The sequence below is a fragment of the Canis lupus genome, chromosome 22 (assembly GCF_048164855.1).
Source record: "Canis lupus baileyi chromosome 22, mCanLup2.hap1, whole genome shotgun sequence".
In the NCBI taxonomy this organism is placed as follows: domain Eukaryota; kingdom Metazoa; phylum Chordata; class Mammalia; order Carnivora; family Canidae; genus Canis; species Canis lupus.
This window is the reverse complement of record NC_132859.1, coordinates 12,521,526-12,548,686: the sequence shown is the minus strand read 5'-3', so window position 1 is coordinate 12,548,686 and position 27,161 is coordinate 12,521,526.

Below are 27,161 nucleotides of genomic sequence, written 5' to 3'. Positions count from 1 at the left end.
TATTTAATTAGAGGAGGAATCCAAATGTTAAAATTTCTGTGAAGGAGAAATCCAGACAAATTTAGCATATAACAAAGAAAGAGGCCTGTATAGATTGAAAAAGGAAAACTTTTCTGTATAGAAGAATGCTAGTTAATATATCTAAAGATAAGATAAAATTACAAAAATAACTATGTTGCAACCCACAGTGTAATATAATCAGGCATGAATTATCAATGGATGGTAAAATTATTAGATGGAAGTTTATTGTAGAACAGAATATTCATATAGTGCCAAATATAACCCCACAGATTGTTTAGCTAAGTATACTTACTAATTCTGATAGGGGAAACATAATGAGGAAAATTGGCTGTCATCACCGTAACCACTTTAATAACCACAGTACCAAAGGTAACATCACTTATACTGGGGCAACATGATTTTATATGCCTTTTGATTTGACACAATATGAAATACAGAGAATAAGCCTTGAAATATCATTTCTAATAATGTGTATCTTGAATCTAATACAGCTATTAGAACTTCCTATTTACAGGGTTCAGGAAATAAGATGAGAAACTTAATGCCACAAAAATTAAATAAATCTAGAATGTTGAGATTCTGGAAAATAAGTGACCTGGCTTATTAAAAAAAAAAAAAAGAAACAGAGTCATAAAAATTGAATACAATGTACACATCTGGATTGGATAGAAAAATAGGCATAGGAGACCTTGGAACACTTAGAAATCTGAATATAGATGGTCTATTAGAAAACATTATAGGATTATTGTAATTTCCTTAGATATTTTTTTTTTAAGATTTTATTTATTCATAAAAGAGAGAGGGGAGGGTAGAGGGAGGAGCAGGCCCCATGCAGGGAGCCCGTTGTGGGACTTGATCCTGGGATTCCAGGATCATGCGCTGGGCTAAAGGCAGGCGCTAAACTGCTGAGCCACCCAGGCATCCCTCCTTAGGTATGTTTTTAGGATTGAATTTATATGACAAGAATGTCCTTAACTTTAGTAGACATATGCTGTGGAAGAGTCATTGTGCTGCAATGCACTCTCAAATGATTCTGAGAAAATAAAGGATATATGTGTAGAAAGAACCAAAGCAAACATGGCAAAATGTGAACAACTGGTAAATTCAGGTAAAGAGAAACAGTTACATATCAAACCATCTTTTCCTGCAGGTTTGATCATTTTGAAAAGAAAAGATTGGGGCAAAAAGCCCTTTCTCTTATATCAACTAAATTAATTCTACATTTTAAATCCTTGACTCCTTTTAGGTAAAATACTTCAATGATCTGTGATTCTTCATGGATTAAAAAGTTCTTCAAGTAATGGGTACAATTTTTAGCTATAATAAACTTGTTATGAACTATGTGGTATTTTGGCTATAAAGTCAATATTTTCATTAGGTGAATATTTTTTTTATTTTATTTGTATATTCATGAGAGACACAGAGAGACAGAGACACAGGCAGAGGGAGAAGCAGGCTCCCTGTAGGGAACCTGATGTGGGACTCGATCCCAGGACCCCAGGATCATGACCTGAGCCAAAGGCAGATGCTCAACCACTGCCATCCAGATGCCCCCATTAGGTGAAGTTTTTTGTTTATTTTTTAAAAAATGAAAGGATAATATAACAAGGAATTAATGTCTTGCCTTACATTGTATTTGTTTCTGCTATTTGTACTCAGGAAGTTTTGGCATTGTTAAATATTTGGGGGGGGGGAGGTCTGAATATTTTTTTCTTCAACTGTGTCACCTGTGACCGGGAAACTTTTTTGTGACTGCCACATAGTTAGCTAGAGTTGCTGCCATAGGTTTTGGAGAACCTGTGTTCCATCTCTACCTTTTAGCTTTTCTGCTTTCTCTTCTAACAAAAGCCTGCTATTCTCATTATAAAGTAATGGTAAGGTGTTTGTTTTTAAGTACACTTAACTTTGATACATGCAACTTGCTTCTCTTCATGAGCTTACAGTGCTCTAAAATTGCCTCTTTCCCCTTGGTTAAGTGATAGAGAAACCACGAGGTGGATCAAGCTCCATTTCTCATCAGCATTGGCAATAGACTCTTTGTAGAGTGAAGTGAGGAGTTTTTCTTCTTTCTAATTCTAGAATTTACAGAGGTGCTTATACCTAGCCAAGGAAGGAAGTAAAAACACTATTGTTTTTGGTGCCATTGCCCTCTACGGACAATATACTTTTGTTTTATGCCACTGTTAGCAACACAATATCCAAGACTGTAGCTGATGCTAGCTCTGTCTTTTCCATAATATTCCTGATACAACCAGTCTCTCATAGGTACCAAAAATGAAGGCTACTGTCGATACCAAAAATGAAGAATAACAGTGGTTATGGTCATTTTAAAATTACAAAGATGTGATACAGAATGGGAGCAGCAAGTAGCACAAGGCAAGAAAAGGGACTTCATTGCAAAGTGTTTAGTGAAAGCCTTCTCTGTGCACATCATCTGCCTCTCATTATCTGTAATAAAACATTAAATAAAATTTGGTTCTTGATCTCCAAAACCTTTGTTAAGTAGGGGAGACAGAACTTGAACACAAATGGCAAAAAGCAAGGTGGTATCTGAGAAGGGTGATATGAGCACCATACGGATTTAGATAGTGAAATCAAATCCATCTTTAGACATCAAGAGGGCAAAGAGATGGCTTTTTCGTTCAAGTCTTGAATGGATACATGCCAGTGGAGCATGATGGCATCCTGAACAAGGAAATATACGTACAGATAGAAACCATCCAGTCATCCACTTGTCTGATTATCAGACACATTCCAAGCAATAATGTGGTATAGACAGATTATGAAAGGTCTCAGGGTCTGTATAAGAAATTTAAACCTTATTCTTCACACAATGGATTCTTAAGTATGCCTGAGAATCACATGCATTAGATTTCATAGCCTACTTATCAAAAATATGGAATTACTATGAACCTCATGTAGGTTACCAAACATTGGTTTCAGAATATGAAACTTGCAAATGAGCATGTACCCCTAAATTTCTGGAGCAGGCCTTCTGAACCCTCAGAGATTCCAAGACAACCTTGGAGGCCTTGAGAAGAGACAGACTATATTACAGTGCCAAATTTTTTTCTGAGTTGAAATTCTGATCATGCCGTTTACTGGTTGTGTGACTTTATACAAATTGTTCCAAGTTTTACTTTCTTCGGTATGAAGAGCACACAAATAGTTTATTACTCCTAGAATTGTGAAGATTATAAAGACTAATGCTCATAAGGTGCTTGAATATGTTGAAAAAATTGCTGAAAATGTGCAAATCAGATTGTAGTTTATAACATCATCTTTTTATATCCTTTGTTATTTTACATGTTGTTCTTAGTGATAGCCCATGTTTTTTCTTTGTTTTGTTTTGTTGATTTTTTATTAATGCTAAACTAAAAAATGTATTAAATGTTCCAAAGGGTGAGAAAAATGTATTACAGTACCCATGAGAGATAAAAAAATAAATATATTTAATTAGACATCACAACAATGAGAAGTAACATTATGAATTTAAATAATTTGACAGCTAATATATATTACTAGTATATAGTATAAAAAATCAAGTTATAAAAAGGATATTATTTGTTTCCAAGTTGCCTAGGAAGAGCCATAGTTATTTGACCAAAAATTTAATCAGGTGTTGCCATACCAGCTAATCATTTTTGTGTGTGAGTGAATGATGGTTGAGAATGATGATGTTGTAAAAATTCCATTGTCCCACTTTCTTCCCTCAAAATAGGTACCCCATTGTGGGAAAGTAGTAATATTTGATTTACCAGATTATTTACCAGTCATATTTTTATTCTTTGTCACATTTTTAAAAATTAATTAATATATTAGTGGAAATAAGATATTCCTTAAGTCATTCTCATATACCTCCCAACTGATGTCAGAAGCTATTATAGAACAGAGTTTTAGGCAGGTAGGTAGGGAATTTCCTACCCTTGAAGATATGGACAATGGTGGGAAACAAGACGGAGACCCCATATGGTATTAGTTAGCTTCACCATGTTGCAAATCTACTACTATTCTCATGGCATATGGAGATATTTTTCATTCTTTTCCATGATTTCCAAAATCATACACTTTTTGGACTATTAAAATCTGAATATTTTATTTTATCTTATATTTATTTTTAAGTTGACTCCATGTCCATCATGTACACCACTGCAGGGCTTGAACTCACAACCCTGAGATTGAGATTGAGATGAGACCAAGAGTCAGATGCTTAACCAACTGAGCCACCCAGGTGCCCTAAAATTTGAATATTTTAAATTGCTGATTTAAAAAACAAAAAACTTACATGCTCAGGAACGTGTTCCTCTTAACTTTGTCTAGCAACACTGTGCACTAGTTTCTTTTTACTTTCTCATTTTGCCAACACAGTTTCAGTATCATGCCTTGTTTATATGATATTCTGTCCTCATCTCTGGAATTTGACGCTGCCTTCCCCTTTTGTTCTGCTACCTTTTTACTTTCATCTCTTTAGCAAACCTCATAATTGAGTCTTCAGTTGCAACTTTATAACTTTGCAAGATCACCCTACTCAGAAATGATCTTTCAGAAAACTCATGCCATTGCAAATCATGTTATGTCCTTTCAAACAAATAATCATGTGTAGTGAGTTGATGAGTATATGCCTATTCAATTTTTCTAGAACATAAGCTTCCTGGAAAGAAAGGCAACTGAACTTACTGCCCAGTTTTTTCCAGACTTTACTCAATGGCTATTCGATAAATATTTTATAAATTCATGGGTTAGTGAATGAATGAGATAAGAATGAGAGCTGAATGATAATAGTTTACTGATGGCTTTAACTTCAGGTCTCAGCCCTTCATCTTTTTTTAAAATATTTTATTTATTCATGACAGACACACAGAGGCAGTGACATAGGCAGAGGGAGAAGCAGGCTGCCTGTGGGGAGCCCGGGATCACGCTCTAGCCAAAGGCAGATGCTTAACCACTGAGCCACCCAGGTGCCGCTCAGCCCCTCATCTTGAGAAATGACCAATAAATAGTTTTCAAATTAGGGAATTCATGGTGCCAAGAAAATTAAAGCTGAGAAGAAAAATTTTTCTGGTAGCTACAGTCTATTTCTAATATGTATTTAAAGAAATAATACATTTAAAAAAAATAAAATTACCTATGATTGTATTTTTAGTGGTAAAACATAATTGTAATCATTTTTGAATGTTTATCTTTCATTGTTTTGATTGGTTTTGCCTTTTTTTGGTTGGTTTATTAGTGTCTATAATAGTTCCTGGAATGTCACAGGGATATTTTAAGCATATGAATGAATGAATGAATGAATATAACTCTATGGTAAATTAGTGAAAATTATAATTTTACCAAGTGATAAAAATACTACACATCATGAAAGAACAATCTGAAAAAGTTTTATTTTTGTTCTTTTACTTTAAAATCTTTTATTGAAAGCAATAAGCATATACTAAGGAATGTGGGCTCCAGTATTAGATCACTTGGGTATTAATAACTATGCAATTTTCCTTTTTTTTTTTTCCCCTAACTCTGCAATTTTCTAACTGCACAAATTATTTGGCAGTTTTTGTTTCAATTTTATTTACAAAATGACAAAACAGTAGCCACCTCCTCTGGTTTCCTATCCTGAATGAGACAATTCATATAGTATGCAAAGGACATACTAACTGGCTTAAACTAGTGATTTATTGAAGAATAATGCCTTTATTCCACACTGTGCAAAAGTAGTCAGAATACTGCATATCATTTTCTATGATTCAACTAGCCCTTTCCACCTCTAGGACAGTCCAGTAATGTAATTAACTACTTGAGTAGTGGTCGTTCACAAAAAGAGCCACGTCAGAACAAAATTTAATATGGGCACTTAAAAAGCAGAATAGATAGTTCTTTCTAATACTAACTTTTGGCAAGATTTATAAGACCTGTAAAATTTTCCCCAAGAGAATCAAATGTTTGTCTCTTTGTTAAGTTGCAGTAGAATGAACATGTGCCTTGAGTCACTGGATCTTAGTTACAATCTTGGGCTTAATATCTGTATTTTCTCTCGATGTTCACATGTATATAAAATCAGGATAATGTTTTCCACTGCTCTATTATAAACTTCCTCAGACTTTTCCTTCCTTCCTTCCTTCCTTCCTTCCTTCCTTCCTTCCGTCCTTCCGTCCTTCCTTCCTTCCGTCCTTCTTCCTCTCTTTCCCTCTTTCTTTTTATTTGCTTTTTCAAAACACCCTGCTATGGGCCTGAAACTCTCGTAGGCTCTGAAGCAAGCACAGTGGAGATAGAGCTATCATCTCTTCATTCTTGGAGCTAACGGTCTAGTGGGAAGCATCCAAACCAGAAATTTCAGTGAGACAAGATATGTTCTATCAGTGAGTGTTCTGCTACTATGAAAAATTAAATGATGAAAGAGCTCTAAAGCGGACAACATAAGCACAACTATGAAACAGGAATACTGTGTAATCTGAAAATAGTCAGTCTTAGACAATGCGCAGTTTAACCTGTGCACATGGCACACTGGACGAAATAATGCTTCTTTTCAATGAAAAATCCCTTTGTTCACAGTGACTGGAATTGTGCCAGCTGTCCAATTTCATCAGGCTCTTTCTGCTCCAATAATGGTCAGGCATTATTTTCATTGTGCTCAAGTGACTGATCTTTCAGATACTGCTGTGCAATTGTTTTTTTTTTTTTCTGTGAAATATTTCAAATACAAAATAGTGTAGAGAGACTACTATAACAAAATTCACACATTCGTTATCCAGCCTCAAAAATGATATCATTTTGGCATAATCTTTTCAGATTTTCAAGATAAACTGTACAGTACAGATGCAGGTGAAGCCCCTTGTCTATACTTTCTAAATTCCATCTTCCATTCTCCTCTTATATTTCTTATGTAAACGTTTGCAGTATTACTATAGCATTTAAAAACAATAAGTGGTGTTGTTTTACATATATTTAAACTTTATTATCAGTGTGATGTATGCATTATTCTGCATCATATTTTGCTCATTGATGCATAGTATATAAACAAAGAACTTATATGTAATATATAATATGTATGTATATACTTTATACATATACCCACACATATAGATACTTCACTTTAATGTCTATTCTGTACTCCACTGTTCATTACATCAGAAATCATTTGTCTGGGCAGCCTGGGAGGCTCAGAGGTTTGGTGCCACCTTCAGCCCAGGGTGGGATCCTGGAGACCTGGGATTGAATCCCACGTCGGGCTCCCTGCCTGGAGCCTGCTTCTCTGCCTGTGTATGTATGTGTCTCTCATGAATAAATAAATAAAATCTTTTTTAAAAAAAATCATTTGTCTATTTTTATTAAAGACAAAATGGTTTAGAGTTTGCGCTATTACAAATCATGTCACATTGTTCATTATTATAGGGGTCACCATTTCCACAAGTTCTTTTTTTTTTTTTTTTTCCTAATAGTATATGGAGAGAAGTCTTGGGATTACTGGATCAAAAGGAATGCAAATCTTTTTTTAAAAAAAGTTTTTATTTATTTATTCATGAGAGACAGAGGCAGAGACAGAGGCAGAGGGAGAAGCAGGCTCCATGCAGGGAGCCTGACGTGGGACTTGATCCCGGGTCTCCAGGATCACACCCTGGGTTGCAGGCAGCGCTAAACCTCTGTGCCACCAGGGCTGCCCAAGGAATGCAAATCTTTAACTTTACTAGATACCTCTTAAGTTGTTTTCCAAATAATTGAACTTATTACCTTTCTTTATCCATACATAAGATTTTTCATTTCCCCTTTTTTTTCAATACCTGAGATTGTCAGATTTTTAATTTTTCTGAAACTGATGAACATGAAAATATATCTCGTGGATCCTTTTATTTATTTTTGTTTGTTTGTTTTTGCTTTCACCTGATTACTATTGAGATTTATGATCTATTCATGCTTTTATGGTCACTTGGATTTCCACTTTTGTTGCCAGTTTATCTACTTTGCCCATTTTTCTAGTGGGTTGTCTCTTTCTTCTTGGGATGTTGGAGTTCTTAAAAGTTAGGCATACTAAATCCTTTAACAGTTATATGATTTGAAAATATTTTTTCCTTTGATGGTTTGTCATTCGTTGTCTTAGTAACTCTTCATGAACTAAAGTTTATCATTTGTGGAAGGTATTTTATATCATGTTTAAGAAACCTTTCTACTTGGACATAAACAATATTTTACATTTTCTTCTATAATTTAAATATCTGATAGGTCAATTCTTACCTTTGCTCTTCTTTATTTTAACGAATCTTGGGCTTTTACATAAATAATAATAAAACAAGCTTAATAATTTCTATTAGTGAAACAATAGAAATTTTGATGAAATATCTTTAATTTATGAAATAATTTGAAGCAAAATGACCTGCAAACAAAATTAAGTTTTCCAACTCATGAATAGGCTATCTCGCTCTACTTATTCATATTTTAGTCCTTCAGTGATGTGTTTTAAAAATGTCTTTAAAAAATTGCAGGGGCACCTGAGTGGTTCAGTCTGTTAAGCCTCCAGTTCTTGATTTCAGCTCAGGTCCCGATCTCAGGATCATGAGATTGAACCCCCTATCTGGTTCTGTGCTCAGCGAGGAGTCCACTTGAGGATTCTCACTCTCTCCCTCTGTCCCTCCCCTTGTTCTCTCTCTCTCTCATAAAATAAATTTAAAAAGATTATAGTGAATCTTATTGGGTATAATCAGAGAATTGACATATTGTTCTACTTTGCTTCACTGAATTTGATAATGATTTCTCTTTGATTATTATGCATTTAATGAATCACATCAAGTTTTAGATGTTCTCTAACCAAGATTTTTGCTTAAATCTTTATAGGCCCTATCCATTTGTGTAATCTTTTAGATTTTCTTTGGAGATACTCCTACTGACTACCATTAGAAATAATTTTTTATCATTTTCCTTCCATATCTGATAGCTTTTTATTTACTTTACTTGCCATACTGTCTTGGGTATGATAATCTGTATAAAGTTGGCAAATGTGGAGATTGGAGAATCATTATCTGGTTATTACATATGCAGCACCCATGTCTAATGTTTTACCATTAAAGTGATATTGCAATCGGGTTTCAGGTTCAGAAAATTTGTTTAGTGTTATTTATTTGGTAATGATTTTTTTTTTCTGAATCTATTGTAAGATCACATAGTTTCATTTTTATCATTGTGGCCTAATATGTTGATAAAATGTTCTAATACTGAAATATCTTGGACTTGCTTTTAAGAACTATATTTAGCCACGGTGCTTCTTAGTTTTTAAAAATTTTTATGGACTGCTGAAATTGATGTACTAATTTCTTTTCCTTTTTTTAGAAACATAGAATACTTGTACATATTTTTGATATAAAATTATTAGTGTTACAGAAACATTGATTAATTTCATCTACTCTTCTATTTCCTGAGATACTTTATGATCATTATAAAAATGCACCCCTTAATTTGGTAAAACCATTTAAAAATCTGATCAGAACTGCTGAACTTTTGGGGTCCCTGGGTGGCTCAGTGGTTGAGCATCTGCCTTTGCTCAGGTGGTGATCCTAAGGTCCTAGGATCAAGTCCCACATCATACTCCCCACAGGCAGCCTACTTCTCCCTATGCCTATGTCTCTGTCTTTCTTTCTGTGTCTCTCATGATAAATAAATAAAATATTAAGAAAAAAACTGGTGCACTTTTGAAGAAGAGACTTTGGTTGCATCTTCATACTTTATCAATATTTGACTAATCCTTCCATCCTCCCAATCTCTCTTCTTTTCCCACGTTGTTTTGGCAGTTTCTATTTGCTTATTTTCAATTGTTCTTGCTTTTAAATTTTTCTCTCAAAATGACAAATTTGCCTCTAGGTATTATTTTAACTGTATTCTTTAAGGTTTTATGTAATTCTTTCATTGTTGTTTACTTTATAATTTCTTTAGTGCTTTCCTCTTTAGCCCGTAAATTATTTAGAATTGCATGTTCAAATTTCTAAACATGTGGATTCTAGTGTATTTGTAAATGTGCTGTGACTTTTAGCTATAATTTTATTGTTGATCCATTATTGAATTTTATTTTGGTTCATGCTTTCTGTTGGTAGAATAGCAATTATTTGAAATTTGATGAAACTGAGTCTCTGACATGGTCATGCTTTTTATTTTTTTGTAAATATAACATGTACTTGAAAAAATATTCTTTCTACAATTGGTACAGTATGTGTGTGTGTGTAAAACGTGTAAATGTTTAAAGTTTTCTTATTCTCACTAAAATTTTTGGTCTGATCCTTATGTGACAGAAATATGTATATTAGTCTTAAAGGTCAAGATTTGCTTATTTGTACAATTTTCTTCAGCTATTTGTTTTAACTCTGAGTTCATTTTTATTATATATAATATATCATGGTTTTGTGTTCTTGGTGGATTATCTTATTTTTCATTATTTTTAGAACTATTATATTTTCTAAATTTACATAAATTATACATATTGTTTTGTATTTTAAATATTTGTATTGTTAATACTTATTTGCATCATTATAATATGATCTATCAAATATTATGTAATGTCCTGCATTATATTTATTGCTTTTTCCCCTTAATTATATTTCAGTTGATAATATCATCATATCTGTGCCATATCCTCTACCGCTTTATTTTGAATCTTAATGTATATTTTGCTTTAGATATTTTTTGTTAAAGTGGTATATAGCTTGATTTAAAAATGTGTACTCTAAATACATGTGTACTTTCTTGAGGGTGGACATCTGTATTACTGAAATATTTAGAGTTATTTCTAAATCATATATTTTTGTTTACTGAGTACCATCATTTTTCTCCTTTAGCCCCCTTCCTAACCTGTGTGAGATTGATCAGGCTTTCTTTCTATTACTACTTTCATGTTTTCTTCATTCTTTCTTTCCTCTCTTCTTCCCTTATTCTCTTCCCTTTGGCCTGCTATTAAACTATAGACTATGTGTACACTTTATTCCACATAAGTAATGCTGATTTTTCACTAAATCTCAATTAGTTCTGCTGCCTAACCATGTCATGCTAAATCCGATAAGGCTCTTATTGCACTCTAACTATCCATTGCATATCTAATAGTATGTCCTAGCGTCTTGTCATCATTGCTTTGAAATGTAGTTTGAGTTGTTTTTAAACATGATTAGCTGTCTTTAATCAGTAGCTAAATATTTTTATCAACATATTTTATTAATTTTTGTTTTCTTTTGTCCTTCATATTCTTTCTGGTTTCTTATGTGATGAGTCTTCACTCTTGAGTGATAGCTTGGCAGATTATACTATTTTGGGTTGACAGTTACTTTTCCAAAGCAGTGAGAAAATATTATGTTATCATCTTTTGCATCATTTAGCACTTTTGCTGATGAACTTATGTACTCTTCATGATTACTTTCTGGTAGACTATTTTATTTTCATTGATTTATATTTTTTCTTTTTATTCCTGAAATGATGCAGCTCTCTATGCTGGGTCAAGATATGAGCTTATCTTTATTCTGCTCTCTGCTGGGTATATACTTGCTAAGTGAAAATTCAGCCACTTGTTCAGTTGACTTCTTCTGAAAAGCCTACTTGAAAATATATGATGGAGACTCTTTAAACTATTACTGTATAGTAAATCTATCAGTATTTTCCAGTTCAACAATTTTCCAAGAAACTGTGGCTATCCTAGTGACATTTGATTAAATAACAGTTTTCATTTCCAAGATTTCCAATGTTTTTTTTTTCCCACACCACCTGTTCTTTTAATATTTCAGCTGATTTTGTTATCACATTTTGTGCTTTAAGTTTTCACTACTCATCATGCATTTTACAAGTATTTGTATAACATACCTTGTCATTATTCCATAAAATTAATTGTATCTGGAATAAATGTGTTGCATATAGGTTAGATATTCTTTTTAGCCTTACTCTATTCCATGTGACTTATAATTTGTGTTGGCTAGCCCATTGCAAGTGATTTGTTTACTAATTTATTCACTTATTTTCTCTCTGACTCATTGCTTTATTTCCCGATATCTTATGAGTTGCCTTCATCTGTCTCTACTCTGGGTCTTTGTCCAGAATCAGGTATTATAATGACCTGTGGATCCATTTTTCTCCAAAGTCATAGTATTGATTATTGCTCAGCATTTATATTCCATGTCTAGACTATTGGGGATGTTTATTTTATTTTTATGTGTGGCAATTGTGTTTTGGTTTTCTATTTTTCAATCATGTCTCTCTGTATTTGCAGTACAAGTGAATCAAAGCATGGTCTCATTTTGCCATGTTAACCAAAAGTCTTTGTGACTGTTGAAATGTTCTTTTGATTCACCATAGGACTTCCTTGTTTCTTCTGGATGCTAATGTAATGGATTCTTGTCCATGTACTCATTATTATGTAGCATCACTTTGGGAAAACCTCAACTGTCATAATGCTTTTACAAGTTACATTTTTCAAAATAGAAACTGAATTTCTTACAGATTTGGAATTACAGTATCTCAAAATTCTTTATTTTGTATGTAGAGAGTAAAGTGAAGACATTTGACTAAAATCTGACCTAAGGTACTACTGAAAGTAATAATTGCTGAAGTTTTATATGCAAATATTATATAAGCATGTGTGGGAATTTTATACAGGGGAGAGAGTAATGAGGTGAATGTGGAATATTGACAACATTGGACTTTGAGTTAGGAGATGGGAATCTATTCTGGGCTTTTTCAGCAAATAAGTGAAAGAAGTTAAAAGATTTGGAACCTTTTCTGAAGCTTCTGTGAACCTTTGTTTTGTCACTTGTAAAATGAAAGTGTTGGGATACAGAACTTCTAAGATTATTTTCCATCTCTAATATATAATCCTGACATCCTAATTGATATTATGCTTCTGAAATGATGTCTAAAATTTGCAAGTTGCGTTAGAGTAGAAGCAATTTTTATGGAGGCTAGAGCTATAAAGAGGATGGATTCTAAATGAGGCATTTGGATTTACAAGAAAAAACTGGTGATACTGCACAGGTAGAAAAATAAATTATAACAGGAAAGAACAAAGCCCTAGTCAAACACTAGTTCATTGCTGAAGAGTTCAGTGTTTTGTGTTTCATATTTTTCTGGAAAAGAATATTTTATCTGAGTAGGTGAAAAGTACAATATTGTGTTTTCAGTTTTCAAGTTTGAAAATTACTTGGATCTACTGCTTAGTTTTTATTTTAGTCTTGAATATAAAAAGGAGTGCATAGAAATCTAATAATCAGAGTGATGTCATAGTATTTCATGGGGGTCTTCCATTCAGTGCCTTGTGTTTTGTGGGTATAGAGAGAAGTTGGCAAATACATAATCACTTGCTGAAAAGGCAGGGGAAAATCACTCTAGGAATTGGATTTTCTTCCTCCTACAGAAATACATTTTTGAAATTTAGGAAATCATACAGTAATAGTTATTATTTTTTGATAATGTACTTAATGTTGGGTATTTACAGAAATACTTTGTTTTATAATTGAAAACTTGAAATAAATTCCGCTAATTTACAGATAATGTGTTTTCAAAGAATCAAGACAACTCAGAAACATTAGTATGAGTTCAAACAATCAAATGGAAATCATGTTTGTATTTTTAGTATCCATCATAATATTTAGCTCATCTTATACATTCTTTGCTGAACTGATTTTAGAGAAGGTAACTCTGAGAATGCAAGGTATGTAGAGATTTTAAATTACATCAATCTAAGAAAATCTCCTTGAACAATTCAGAGCTTTTACTAGACTCCTAAAAATCTTATATAGGGTCTAGAAATTTTTATGTAAAGCTCCTGAGTTTGATCATTTGAACTATTTTATGTTTTAGAAAGGTGAATTTTGCGTATACCATATATTATATATCATCTGCAGAAGCATTTTAGTAGAATGTTGTCATCAAATACATAATTTCTGTAGCCAAAAAGAAATGTTCATATTAAGTGGGATAAATAGCTTCTTTAACAAATCAGGTTTTGTTATCAAATGGTTTTGTGCATGCTTCACAAAGACAATTTTTTTCAAAGCTTTTTGGTTTTGGAATTGCAGAGAAAGGATGGCATGTTACATTATATTACAGCTACAGAGAACCAAGTGGAAGAGCGAGTTATATAAAAATATGTTTAAAAAGATCTATTTGTATGATGCAAAAATATACTGTAATTCAACAGTCTTTGAGGATATTGATATGTTTAACTGATACAATCACATATTTGTCATGTCCTCTTGAGATAGTAAAATTGTAGAGATGACTGGGTGGATTTAGGAGGGCAATGTGTGTCAGAAAATTGATTTTTTTTAATAGGAAGCTAATAACTTAGAAAGAAATAGACTTAGGGCTTTAACTTCTTCAGTGACATACACTTAGCAATAAATTCAGCAGATGACAAAAGTGAATAGATAATTAAAAATAGTTTAAAAATTAATAAGCCACCATTAAAATGCTAGAGCAACTCTAGAGCATTAGAGCTACCATGTTGCCCATGTGTGAAGTCACGTGAGAGCCACTTCAAGTAAAAAGAGAAAAACTTCTTCAAGGAGAGAAGAGACATTTACTAAATAAACAAGTAAGTGAATAAGGTAAAAAAAAAAATGTAGTTAGGCAAACTTTTTTTTAACAACAGAAGAAACTCTGTTAAATATAGTTAGAATTTTATGTGTTCATTTAGTGTTTACATGTAATTTTAATTTTTTTCTTCATACAACGACTGTTCATATAAATAGACTATTTCAAAGTCAATGGCAAAAAAAATGAAGAGGAATAATTGTACTTCTTGTGGAAGAACTGCTGTCTGAAGTAGAATATTTCATTTTAGCATAGAAAGGACATAATGAGGGATCCCTGGGTGGCGCAGCGGTTTGGCGCCTGCCTTTGGCCCAGGGTGCGATCCTGGAGACCCGGGATCGAATCCCACATTGGGCTCCCAGTGCATGGAGCCTGCTTCTCCCTCTGCCTATGTCTCTGCCTCTCTCTCTCTCTCTCTGTGTGACTATCATAAATTAAAAAAAAAAAAAAAAAAAGAAAGGACATAATGAAACATTCTGGAAAGAAAAAGGTGTTTAAGATCTTCATCTTCTCCAGGTATAGTGATATCCTTGTTTAGCAAAAATAGATAACATGGATGGAAATTTTGTGTCTGTAACTTTTATTATTTTGCTACACAGTGTGATGTTCTTTACCTTACTACTCTGAAAGAAACACATTGAATGGTAAGCTAGGGGCTTAGAGAGATTAAATTGGGTGACCTCTCAGGCTGAGCACTTGCTAGCTGTGACAGAATGTGAACGACAGTCTGGAATGGCAGGTCATGTGTGTCTGAGCAGTGAATCTGTAGTGAAGGAGCACTGGCCTGCAGTCAGATGGCGGTACTTGCCAGTCAGACAACCCTTGGCAAGCTGCCTAGGCTTCTGAAGTTTATTGTTTTTGTGAAATAATGGCTAACTCACAGACTTGCACATGAGAGCATTTTGTAAGCGGAAAAGAATAGTAATAATAAAAGGCTGTGTTAATATTACATTGCTCTCCTGGAATGGTGCAGTGGCCTAGTCTCTCGGTCTCCTTCAAGCTTTGGCTTTTCACCCAACCAGCTTCTGACCTTGGACAACATACTTTACCTCTCATGTCTTTAGTTTCTGAGGCTGGAAAACAGAGATTATATCTGTAATAGTGAGTATCTTCCATTTATTGACCACGAAACAGTATAAAATGTTCATCCTTGTGGCAGGCAGAGACTCGGTTCTCAGTGACATGACTGTCTGTCATCATGGTGAAGAGGCACTGACAGTGGGTGTGGGAGTGAGGGGTACCATCCATGATCTCAGAGCTGTTCAGCTTCAGAATCTCAGGAGCAGCTCCCAGGAGAATTCTTCAGTAAGATAATTAGGCTACGGCTCTGAAGAGGGAGAAAACCCACGTTTAAAGTCACTTTGAATATTATTTAGCTATGTTTTTTCCAAATTATTTTTGATATACTCCATCTTTTCCTATTTAACTTAGTTTTTTTGTGCTTTGATTCATCATGTAATTATAAATTAGCTATCTTTTATTTCACTACTGTGGAGTTGATTGGTGGTTTTTAAAAATACCAAATAGCATATTTAAAATTATTCAGTCATCTTTAAGGCTCAGTAAGACGAGCCATCTCATGGGCAAAAAGTTAATATGTAACAGTGATCATTACAATATATTTTAGTACTAATTTGGAGTATGATTTTCAAGATTCATAGAGCAGTAATAAAAAGGTTTATACACTATCAATTTTCTGATGGGAGTTAAGAATTTAGTTTCATTTGGCTGGATTCAAAAGAGTACCTAATTTTTTTCCATTACACATGTGTTTTTAAGCTTCTCAGGATACTCTTTTGGTATATGATTTGAAACCCTTTCATTCCATAAATGAAAGCAACTTTCAGATAGATATTTCTGATTTTGCCACTTTGCTTTCAAAAGGGGATTTTTCAAAGGCATAGTTACCCTTTTTTCCTTTTGTACAAAACACTATTTTCTATTGTAGGACTGTTTCACTATTCTAATTGTCTTCTGGTTTATTTATAGTTTGGTTATTTATGACATCTTTGTGTAACTTAGCAGTTTTTAGTCTATTTCTCTCCTTCTCCATAAATGAACACATTGCTCCAAAATTAATGTAGTTGATAATTGGACTCACATAAATCAGAGATTTGATGTAAAGAATATTTTGTGAAAAGTCAGTTTTATGTAGCCTATGTTTTAGAACAGCTGTCTAAGCCATAAGGTAGAAGAGTTAGAAATAGAGGAGGAACACTATTATAACCTTGATTAATAATGAATAATATGACCATGACTCTAGGCTTAAAAATCTTGAGCAGACTTATACCTCATATAGAAAATGAAACCAACATTTGAAATTATTAGTCTTATTTTCCATTTGAAGCCAATGGCGAATTGTGACCTCATTTTCACAACTGAACTAGATCACATTTGTAGTCATACAAAGGTGCTGTGCATCTCCCTTATTGTAAAGGATGTTAAGAAGTTATTCTCTTTATTCATATTTCCAATGCCAGAGGCACATTATACAGAGTATTATTTTACATTTAGAGGTCTTAATAACAGAGTCCTCTATTATTCTTACTGCTGTAAAAACATTTTAAATATCTAAAAATAAGTGTTTCATAAAAAATATGCTCATCCATAATCTAGTATTTACAGAAGTTCTAAAGATGTGTTTAATGGAAAATTTATAAAACACGTTTGGACCATTTAAGATGATTCATAGTATTATTGTCTAACTTCCTTTTGGGGAAGGGGAACTATGGTATAAGTAAATATTTGGGAATTTATTTCACTTCTTCATGATCAGAGTAGAAAAATATAGCCTTTAATTTGGGGGAAAAAGCAACAAAAGGGTAAAAGGTTTACCAGGATGACCAGGTGAATATTCAATAGCAGGGAGCTGCATTTCTGGAAAAAGGTTATTAGCATTTTCCCAAAGTTTTGAGATGAAGAAGAAAGTACTATTTACAAAATTTTTGAATCTGGCTGAATGAAGACAACCTTACCCATGGAGGAATCATAGCAAATTTTGGGAATCCCAATCTGCTTATGGTAAACTGATGATCCTATTGACTTTAATGAAAGGAACATCTGTGAGAATTATTCCAGCAATCAGTAATAAGGGAATCACAGGATAGATTCCTTTACTCGAGTAAATAAAAGTGGCAGCATTGCAAAGTATGATTTGAAGTCCCAGCATTATGGGTTACCCTAAGGAAAAGTCAATTTTAGAGAAACATTCAAAACACGACTAGGAGATCGAGGTCTTGATATGAATACATGGTAAACTGAAAGATTGAATAATTACGATTAAAGAAGAATGAGAAAGTTAGTGGATTTTGCATAAGTACATCACTATTTGAGAATATTACTGATTTTACTGATTGTCATTTTTGTTATTTTAATGGAAATCTTCTCGTGCCAGTAATTTTCACTGATAATTTTTTTTTAATTTTTTTTTCATTTATTTATGATAGTCACACAGAGAGAGAGAGAGAGAGGCAGAGACATAGGCAGAGGGAGAAGCAGGCTCCATGCACCAGGAGCCTGACATGGGATTCGATCCCGGGTCTCCAGGATCGCGCCCTGGGCCAAAGGCAGGCGCTAAACCGCTGCGCCACCCAGGTATCCCTTCACTGATAATTTTGAATGTGGTTTAGAGCAATATTTCTTAGGTTGTGATACATGATATATCTGCTTTAAAAATCTAAGGATGATTGCCAAAATGCATATTGTTGGTTCCCGATCCATACATATTATATAAAATTGCAGAGAGTTGGTGCTAACAAATATGCATTTTGAGAACTTTCTAGTTTTTTATTACATAGTAATATTTAAGAACCACTAGCTTCAACTATATATATGTAATGTGGCCATGTATAATTGAGAAAACAATAATTTACCAAGTAATAGGTTCAAATGCCTTGACTGGGAGATAATTCTCTTATAATTTTAATTTATAAATGTAAACCTGTGAGACCATAGGCATCCCCATATTATTATCATATATCAGGTTCTGCATTAATATTTGTACTTGAAATTTGGAAAGGTATGACTAATTTTAAGGAACCAGTACACAACCAGAAGGTCTCAAAGTGTACAATAAATTTCATCTGTGCTTTGGTCTATTATGTCAGAATGCTGACTGGTAAAAATTTCAAGCAAGCATAATGTATATCCCAATGAAATGTGGAGGATCTAGAGAAACATATTTCACAAAGAAAGAAGGGCTTAATTCTACAAGCAAAGCATATGTACAAATATATTGAGTAATACTGAGTGGTTTTCTGTTATTTTCACTGATTATTATTTTTAAATTAATATTGATAGGGAACTGCAGTGAGTCCTCTCTACATTTTCATTTTACTGCAAGTGAGATTTCAGTGTAGAGAACGTTTTCATTAATAGTAAACTACTTCCTAAATGCAACTGAAATGCCTCTGTGGTGCCAGCAATGTTTATAAGTATTATTTTAAATATAAGGAAAACTGAGATGAAGGAGGTTAAATGCTTTTCTAGGGTTATCTATGAAGTCGGTGGCAGGTAGAATGACAGTGAAGAGCAAATCTGGCTTAGACTTATTAAACTCAGGAAATAGATTTGTGGGCTTTAAAAATGAAAGTTATTTTACAAGCAAAACTGAATTTGAGAATAACAGAAAATGGTATTTTGGGGCATGCAAGTTATGACAGAATCATAGGCAAGCCCAACAAATGAAGGAGAGAAACATTGTTTTCTGGGGGAAGAAGGAGGAAGTTTGGGAGGGGTTGATTTGATTGAAAGTCCAATGGAAATATGCACATGTCCATGAGGGTTACTCACTGGATGAGTTGCAGGAATAGTCTGTTTCTTATAGAAAATGCAATGTATATCTTTCCCCATTAGGGCCTGCAATTGATGATCTTTTCCTGCTGGTGATTCTTCTGTTGGGGTCTGTGATGGACAGTTCTTCATATACTTCATGTTGAGGGGTACTGTGCTTCACCTGCTAGCTTCCCCTTCTAACCTCCCTTCTCCATTTTAATGAAGTTTCCACTTATTAATTTTCAGGTCCAAAGATGTTCCCAGCAAAGTATTTGAATTATTCTCTATTTCAGCTCCACGGTGCTGTGTGTGTGTGTGTGTGTGTGTGTGTGTTTGGGGAGCATGCACACATGCCCACTCTCTATATTCACTGTTACAAGGGTTTGTTTTTTTTTTAATTTTATTTTTAAAAAGATTTTATTTATTCATGAGAGACACAGAGAGAGAGAGAGAGGGAGAGGGAGAGGGAGAGAGAGAGAGAGAGAGAAAAAAAAAAGAGAGGGAGAGAGAGGCAGAGACATAGGCAGAGGGAGAAGCCGGCTCCCCATAGGGAGCCCGATGCGGCACTCGATCCCAGGGCTCCAGGATCACACCATGAGCTGAAGGCAGATGCTTAACTGCTGAGCCACCGAGGCATCCCACAAGGGTTTATTTTTAATTATGCAAGATTTGATCGATAACTCTGCTTAATGAATCAAAAGAGGTCTGTTTATCATGGTGCCAAATGCACTTGGTTCAGAATAAAGGTTTATTTTTCCAAATTTTAACCTAAGTCCTGGTTAAAAGCTTTGGAGACCTTTGATAAAATATCATAATAGTTAAGTATTTTTTTTACATAGGAACTTTTTTGAAAAAGAGAAACCATTTATACATAGGGAATTCCTTTGATTTTTAAAAAATCCATTATGTTTAAACTCTAGGGTAAGAATAGTAAAGGCCTAATAATAGGTACCTTCACCCTTATTTTGAAAATTGTTGAAGGTTTTGATGATTATTTAGACGATATGTTTCAGATTTACTCACAACTCTGTTTAATAAAGATTATTAAATCGTACGGAGGAGGGGAATGATAAAGGCATGGACCCCATAGCCAAATAGCTTATATATCTTTCTTTCTATGCTTTGCTTCTTCCCTTCTCTTTCTCTCTTCCTTCTTCCCTGTCTTCCTTCTCTTTCCCTCCTTCCTTCCAATTCTTTTCTTTTTGCTGAGATAACACTTTATTAGGATTTCAAAAGGTAATAGAACCCTTTATTTATCAATAGTGAATCCTATATAGGAAGAGCTAAAAAATATTAGCAGTGAAATAGGGAATAATCTAAGGTTTTTCTAATTGTCTCCTCCACCCCTATGTCACATTTCTTGTTGCACTAAAGGTAGAGGGGAGAGCTAATTATGCATAGCTTCAAGAAAATTTTCAGGAAGCCTCACACGCTACCTTGAACCCCAGTGCTAAGGCCCTGGGATTTGTTTGGTAGCCTCTAATCCTGTGTTGGGCCTCAAGTCGGGTATTCTTATCATACTGATTCAGGAGTGAGAAGAGAAGCTGCCCGATTTGGGGGTGGGTACTTCTGAAAGAAAGAGCCCTAAAGAGCTTAGGTCACATGGACATAGCAAAGCTATTCTAAAATTCACAATGAGGTAAGTCATCCCTCTTCCTGTGGCCAAAATTAGGAAGTGGCTAGGAGTAGGAAGAAAGAACAAAGCTTTTCTTATTTTTTGGGGAAGGTAGAAAGCAATGGTTATTTTATAACTTTCTGAGCTGATTGGCCAGCCTTAAATCTCTCTCTCCCTTTGTCCTCTAAGGCCTGACCCTGATTCTGTCTTGTTACAACAGTGCATTTTAAAGTAAATTAAAATTATTTTTATCAAATATAATAATACTAAACCAGTGGCTTTCAGCTTCTCTTTGCAGTAGAATCACCTTGGTGTCATTTTAGAAAAATACAAATTTTAAGGCTGCAATCTCTAAAAGGCTTAATCTATCCAGGATGGGATTCCTGTGTTGTATTTTTGTCGAGTTCCCTCTGTGATATGATGGTGCAAACAGGTTTGAATACCATCGCTCCGAAATGAAAGGAGACTGGCGACAAAATAATTTAAGCAATACAATATATGAACTGTGACTTCTGAACTTTTGTTTATGATGGATAATTATTTTGGAGCTTCTATTCTGAAATTACTTGTTTAACATCTTGACTGAAGGGATTCAGAAACAAAGATCTATGCAAGTCCACATTAAACTCTCTCTGGTTGTCTCCAAAGTACAGAGGAATGAAATGGCCCACCTGGCTTCTGCCTCACTTTGATCTGTTTGAGGATGGAGCTCTGGCACTGGTGTGTAGGACAGATTGAGCGAGAACATGGAAAGAGGCAAGAGGCTGTTTTGGTAGTAGGTGAAAATGAAGATCCAGAGCATGGCAGTTGGCAAAAGCATTAAAAGGGAGCTGCCAGATTGTGTTTTATGATAATCACTCGAGCTCCTGCAAGAGCCTGAAAGTACTTTTTCTCACATAATTTTACAAGGTAAAAATTAATAAAGCCCTTGTAAGTGAGCTTAGCTTAAAACAAAAGAGATGCTCCCTATCCGCAAGCTCCTAGAAAATTACAAATCTTGCAAAATTTACTCCTTCACTCCTAGATAGTTCTGCATGAGCTTTTGGAGTTTTCCTATAGGCTCCTGAGCATGTCTGGAGCAACACAGGATATGTGAGATTTGGGGTTCAGCACAAGGTTTCACCTGCACTCAGCTCCCTTCCAAGTTTCTCAGGGACACCAGCTCCCATCAGGTTCCTTCTTTGTGTTAGAGTGGGCAGGTGTGGGGTGTGGGGACTGTGGTCAAAAACAGTACAAAAAGAGGTTCTGCATCAGATTTATGGGAATTTTCATGGATTAAGAGCATTTATCAGAAAACAAATAGCATGTTCCTCAGCTTTATATATGAAGAAGCAGAACATTTCCATGGTGTTGAACTTGAAATGTTAGGAAGTGTTATCACTGGCTTTGCATTTCCACTGAAAGCAGAATATAAACAATTTCTAACAAAATCAGAAGAACTAAAGCTAAAGAAAGCTCTGGCAAAGCAGAACATTATGTACAACATATACAGTTTTTTACCAATACAAGTGACACATTAAAAAAAAAACTACCATCTATGTTAAATAGACAGTTTTGTACACTTTTTTGAAATGTTTAAAAATTATGAAACAAACCTCCTGTCAGTACAACATATTTAAAAGGCCAATTTTTTGGCAACTATAAATGAAAAAAATATGTGGACTAAACATAGCTTTTTGCTATAAAAATAGACCACAGTATATTGCAACCTTTGTCCAACCATTGCTTGTGTCACTTCTGAGTTTCACAGAAATGAACTTTATCATCTATGATATAAGTGAGATAATTATGGGAGTAGTAAGAATTACTACTTGAATTTTTTTTTGGTTGTGTTGCACACAGATCTGGTAATCTGCTCTGTATATTTTTCCCTTTTATTAATGTGCTTTTCACATTGCTACTGACCTTAGTTACATCCTAGGAAAAAGAAAGTTTCCTAAAAGAAAACTATAGTCCTTACCCTTCCCTTTATCTCTCCTAGAAATATGATGGGAGAATTACCTGCCCTAAACCTTTCTTCAATAGGGATATGACTGTACTCTGTAATTCAGGTGAAACCTTAAATCTCTAGGCTCTTTGAAGCACAAAACAGAATAAAAGCTGAGAAAGTAAACCAAATTCCTCAGATTATTCCTCACATATATCCCCCTTCATCTGCAACTCCTCAGAGTGATGAGCACAGTTTTGTGGAGGCAGCACAGGTGAACACTCAGCCTCCTTCTCAGTTCATTCTTCCTCTTCACAAAGGCTGAAGGCAGGGCCTTTCCAGTTCTCACAATCTGTTACTCATCCAGTCCCTCTTCACTCAGAGAAGACTTTGAATCCCACAGTGTGGTGACACAGAGTGCACTGCCACTGCTTGGCCTGGCTTTATTGAAATGTAGTAGGCTTCCTCTGGAGAGTTCTAAAAAAGTTGATTCTGGAGAGGACTTGTTTGTTTTTCCTTGGTCAGGTATTTCTCAAATATTTTGTTATCAGACTATCATTTCAATATCTTGTGCTTGTGTGGAAACTGTTTTGTAATGAAAGATCTTCATTGGGGTCTGAACAGCATTTAATAAAGTCTGTGTTTGTAAAACTTAGAAGAGCAGTGCAAAAAGAATGTCTAAAGGCATCATAGTCATGGTGATGGTCCCTATATAGAAATACAGGCCCAGAAATGCCAAATCTCTCTCTTTTTTTTTTAAGATTTGTTTATTGGGGCGGGGGGGTGGAGAGAGATTGAGAGAGATTGAGGAGGAGGAGGGGCAAAGAGAGAAGGAAAGAAGTCCAATGCGGGCTCCATCTCAGGACTCTGAGATCACGACGTGAGCCAAAATCAAGAGATGGACACTTAACCAACTGAGCCACCCAGGCGCCCTGAGATGCCAAATCTTCTTGTTTTTCAATAGAACCCACAAATCAGAATATTTATGCAAAATGACTATAAAATTTTGTTGGGGGGAGAACCCAAATCTATGAGTTAGAATTGGACTTCCAGGTTGAGGCCATTGGGTCGGAGACACAAAAAAGGAGAGGCTATGACTGCAGTAGTCTTATCTCCTCATTGTGGCCCATTGACATGTTCTCTTATTATTAAATACCCTCTTTGGACACCCATTTGGAACCCTGCATTTCCTCTGTCTTCCACTTAGCCCTCTCCCTCTCCATTTACAAACCCTCGATTTAGGTATAGACCTGCTGTTTCTGTGTGCGAATATAGGATCCTTGAGGGTAGGCATCATCTTCTTATTTTGGAACCTAACAGGATGCTCTGCCCTTGTGATCTCAAGGGCATGTTAGTTAAAAATGATCATCTTTAAGTTGTTAACTGTCAGGATGCAGGAGCTATTCTTATGCTTATCTTACAGAGGGGGAAACTGAAGCTTAGATGATACATAATCTGTCCAAATATCAGGTAATATGTGGTAAAGCTGAGGTGTTTGATTACAGTGACTGTGCCTTAGCCACTATAGAGTGCTTACTGTCTAAATACTGTCTAAAGTTTTCTTCCAATCATCCATTCTTCCATATTTAATTTTTTTTTTATAATAGTCACACACACACACACACACACAGAGGCAGAGACATAGGCAGAGGGAGAAGCAGGCTCCATGCACTGGGATCCCGATGTGGGATTCGATCCCGGATCTCCACGATCACGCCCTGGGCCAAAGGCAGGCGCTAAACCACTGCGCCACCCAGGGATCCCTATTCTTCCATATTTAATATATAGTGAAAGAAACTAGCATACTAGAAGAAATAGGGTACAGTGAATTTGCTGCATGATTTCTAGCCTTTTTGTGGGCTATAATTGCATTAAAACATATAGGTTAAAATATTGTATATCATTGTTTTACTTGTAATAACATTCTGCCAGTGTATCTCTTTTTCCTCTGAATCAGTTCAGAAGAGTTTTCAACATTTCCAGTATCAATACCTAGGGATGTTAGGATTTGAAGCCTGGTATTTGACCCCAAATCCAATTATCCAGTGCTCTTTATCCACTTTTTACTTATTTACTCACTCTTTACTTCACTTTAATCAAGAGACCAAGTGGCAACATGGCTTGCTCTGACTCCAGAATGTACTGGGTCCCTTCCTCTCAAAAGACAGGTACGAAACCAGTAGAAAATCTTGTTAAAATAGTACTCCTACTTTGTTGCTTTTAGGTACAAAAGATTCTGAACTCAATAAAAGAGGATGGATTTATAGCCACTTTTTATAAGCTTTATGTTTTGAATCAAAAAAATGGAAGTGATTTCTTTAAAGATATGTTGAAAAATATTACCCTATGCAAAGAAAAGAAAAAACTCTTCATGATTTAACTAGGCAATAATATTCCTTTTCATGAAATTTCTCCTCATGCCTAAAACTTTTAGGAATTTAGAAAGAAGTCTTGAAAAGTTTTCACTCAATAATATATCATTATAATATCTGACTTATTGTCACCAACCTTTGCTTTTATTCTGAATTTATAGTCCCTTTTGCTCTCTCTTAAGAGTAGTTTGACTCTGAAGGCATTCATCTTGTCTAGTCAAATATACTATGTCATACAATATAGATCTATTTCAATATAGGTCTAGAATTTCATATTCTGAAGCTCTACAAATTTTGTTTCAATGACAGACATCTTGAAGCTAGAAATCACAGTATTATTTGAGTTCTAGAAATTCTGTGTTGTTAATTTAATTCTAAAGTGATGGGCAGTTTTATTACTGCATATTTTCTATGCTCTCTGGTGTATTTTCTACATAAATAATACCTTTGTATGAATGTTCAAACATACCCAATTTAAGTAAATGTAAAAGATTGCTTAACAAGCATTTGGAGTCTTGGCCCTTCTGATTCCTTTATCTTGATTCCTAAAACAGTGCTAAGAAATAATTTGAACCATAATCTTCTGAGGAACTTGGAAGTCTTGAAAAAGAGAGAAAGAAAAACCCAGAAAAAAGGTACTGGACTACCATAAAAGAAAAAAATAAAAAAGAGATAAATTGGAGGGAAAAGACATTTAGAGTTATAGTTGTTTGTTGGCAAGAAAATGCTGGCAAGAAAAAAATTTGAGTGAAAACGATGTTAATTCAACTGAAAAGCAGTGTCCAAGTGTCTTTTCCTTTCAGCGGGCAATTTTCTGCTAAGATGTTATTGATAAAGTTAAGGACCAAAGTAGCCATTTGCCAGCAGTTTATCTGAACTAGTAGAATAAATATATTCCCAGACTTCCTATGATCTGCTCTTGAAAGTCAGCCAAAGAAGGCAAAGATGGAGTGTCTAAGAATTGTCAATCCTTGACCACAATTTGATATGTAGAATTGAAAAGTGAGTCATAATCAAACAGTAGGAAGCTTTACCCTAACAGAGAAAAAAAAATCTAAATTAAAAGCTACAGAGGCTGAGAAAGTTTCCTTTTGGTATATATGCTGAGACCAGTGGTCTTGGAGCTCCCTGTGAAGGCCCAATTCAGTGGTGGGTGGGACTAGAGTGCTGCTGGTGCCACTTGACTGAGCTGTCACTATCACCTCGAAGTGCAGGAGCCTGAGGAGCACAGCTGTGCTGAAGTTAGCTTGATTTCAAAAAGGCCACTGTCAGAGAAAGATTGAAAACCTCAGATCTTTTTTATCTCGCTGCTAATTCCCTGTTACACACAGATGTCGGTGTATATATTCGAGGAATGCACTGTTTTGGGTTAAGGAAAGGTGTCAAGGTTAATTAGGAAAGTTAAAATAGTCGATTCAAGGAAGGACTCAAGAAATTGTAGAAAGGAAGGAAGGTGTCAACTCATTAGTAAACTACTGGCTACATTTGTAGTTAGTACATTGAAATTACATTTTAAAACATGTTGATATATGTAACCTTATGTAAATTTTAAACCCAGTAGCATTTAGCATGCTTTATGTATGGAAAATATAGAAAGCAGATATATCACTGCATTGGTAAATGAAGTGTGAGGTATTAAAATCTCAATATTAATGAACATTACCAGCTAAGAGACTAGGAAAAGTGTCTTTTCTGCCATTGCTTAGAGTTAACATTAATCTCTAATGAATATATGAAACTGCTGAACATATGAAAATGAGTTCCTCAGTATAGTTGGTGTTTTGTTTATGCATCACTGTGTGTTTATATGAATATGGCATCATTACAATTTTATAGTTTGGATCCAAATGGAGAAATAATGACATGCGATAGAAATAATATGGAATTGACTTTAGAAAACCTGCTTGTCCTGTGT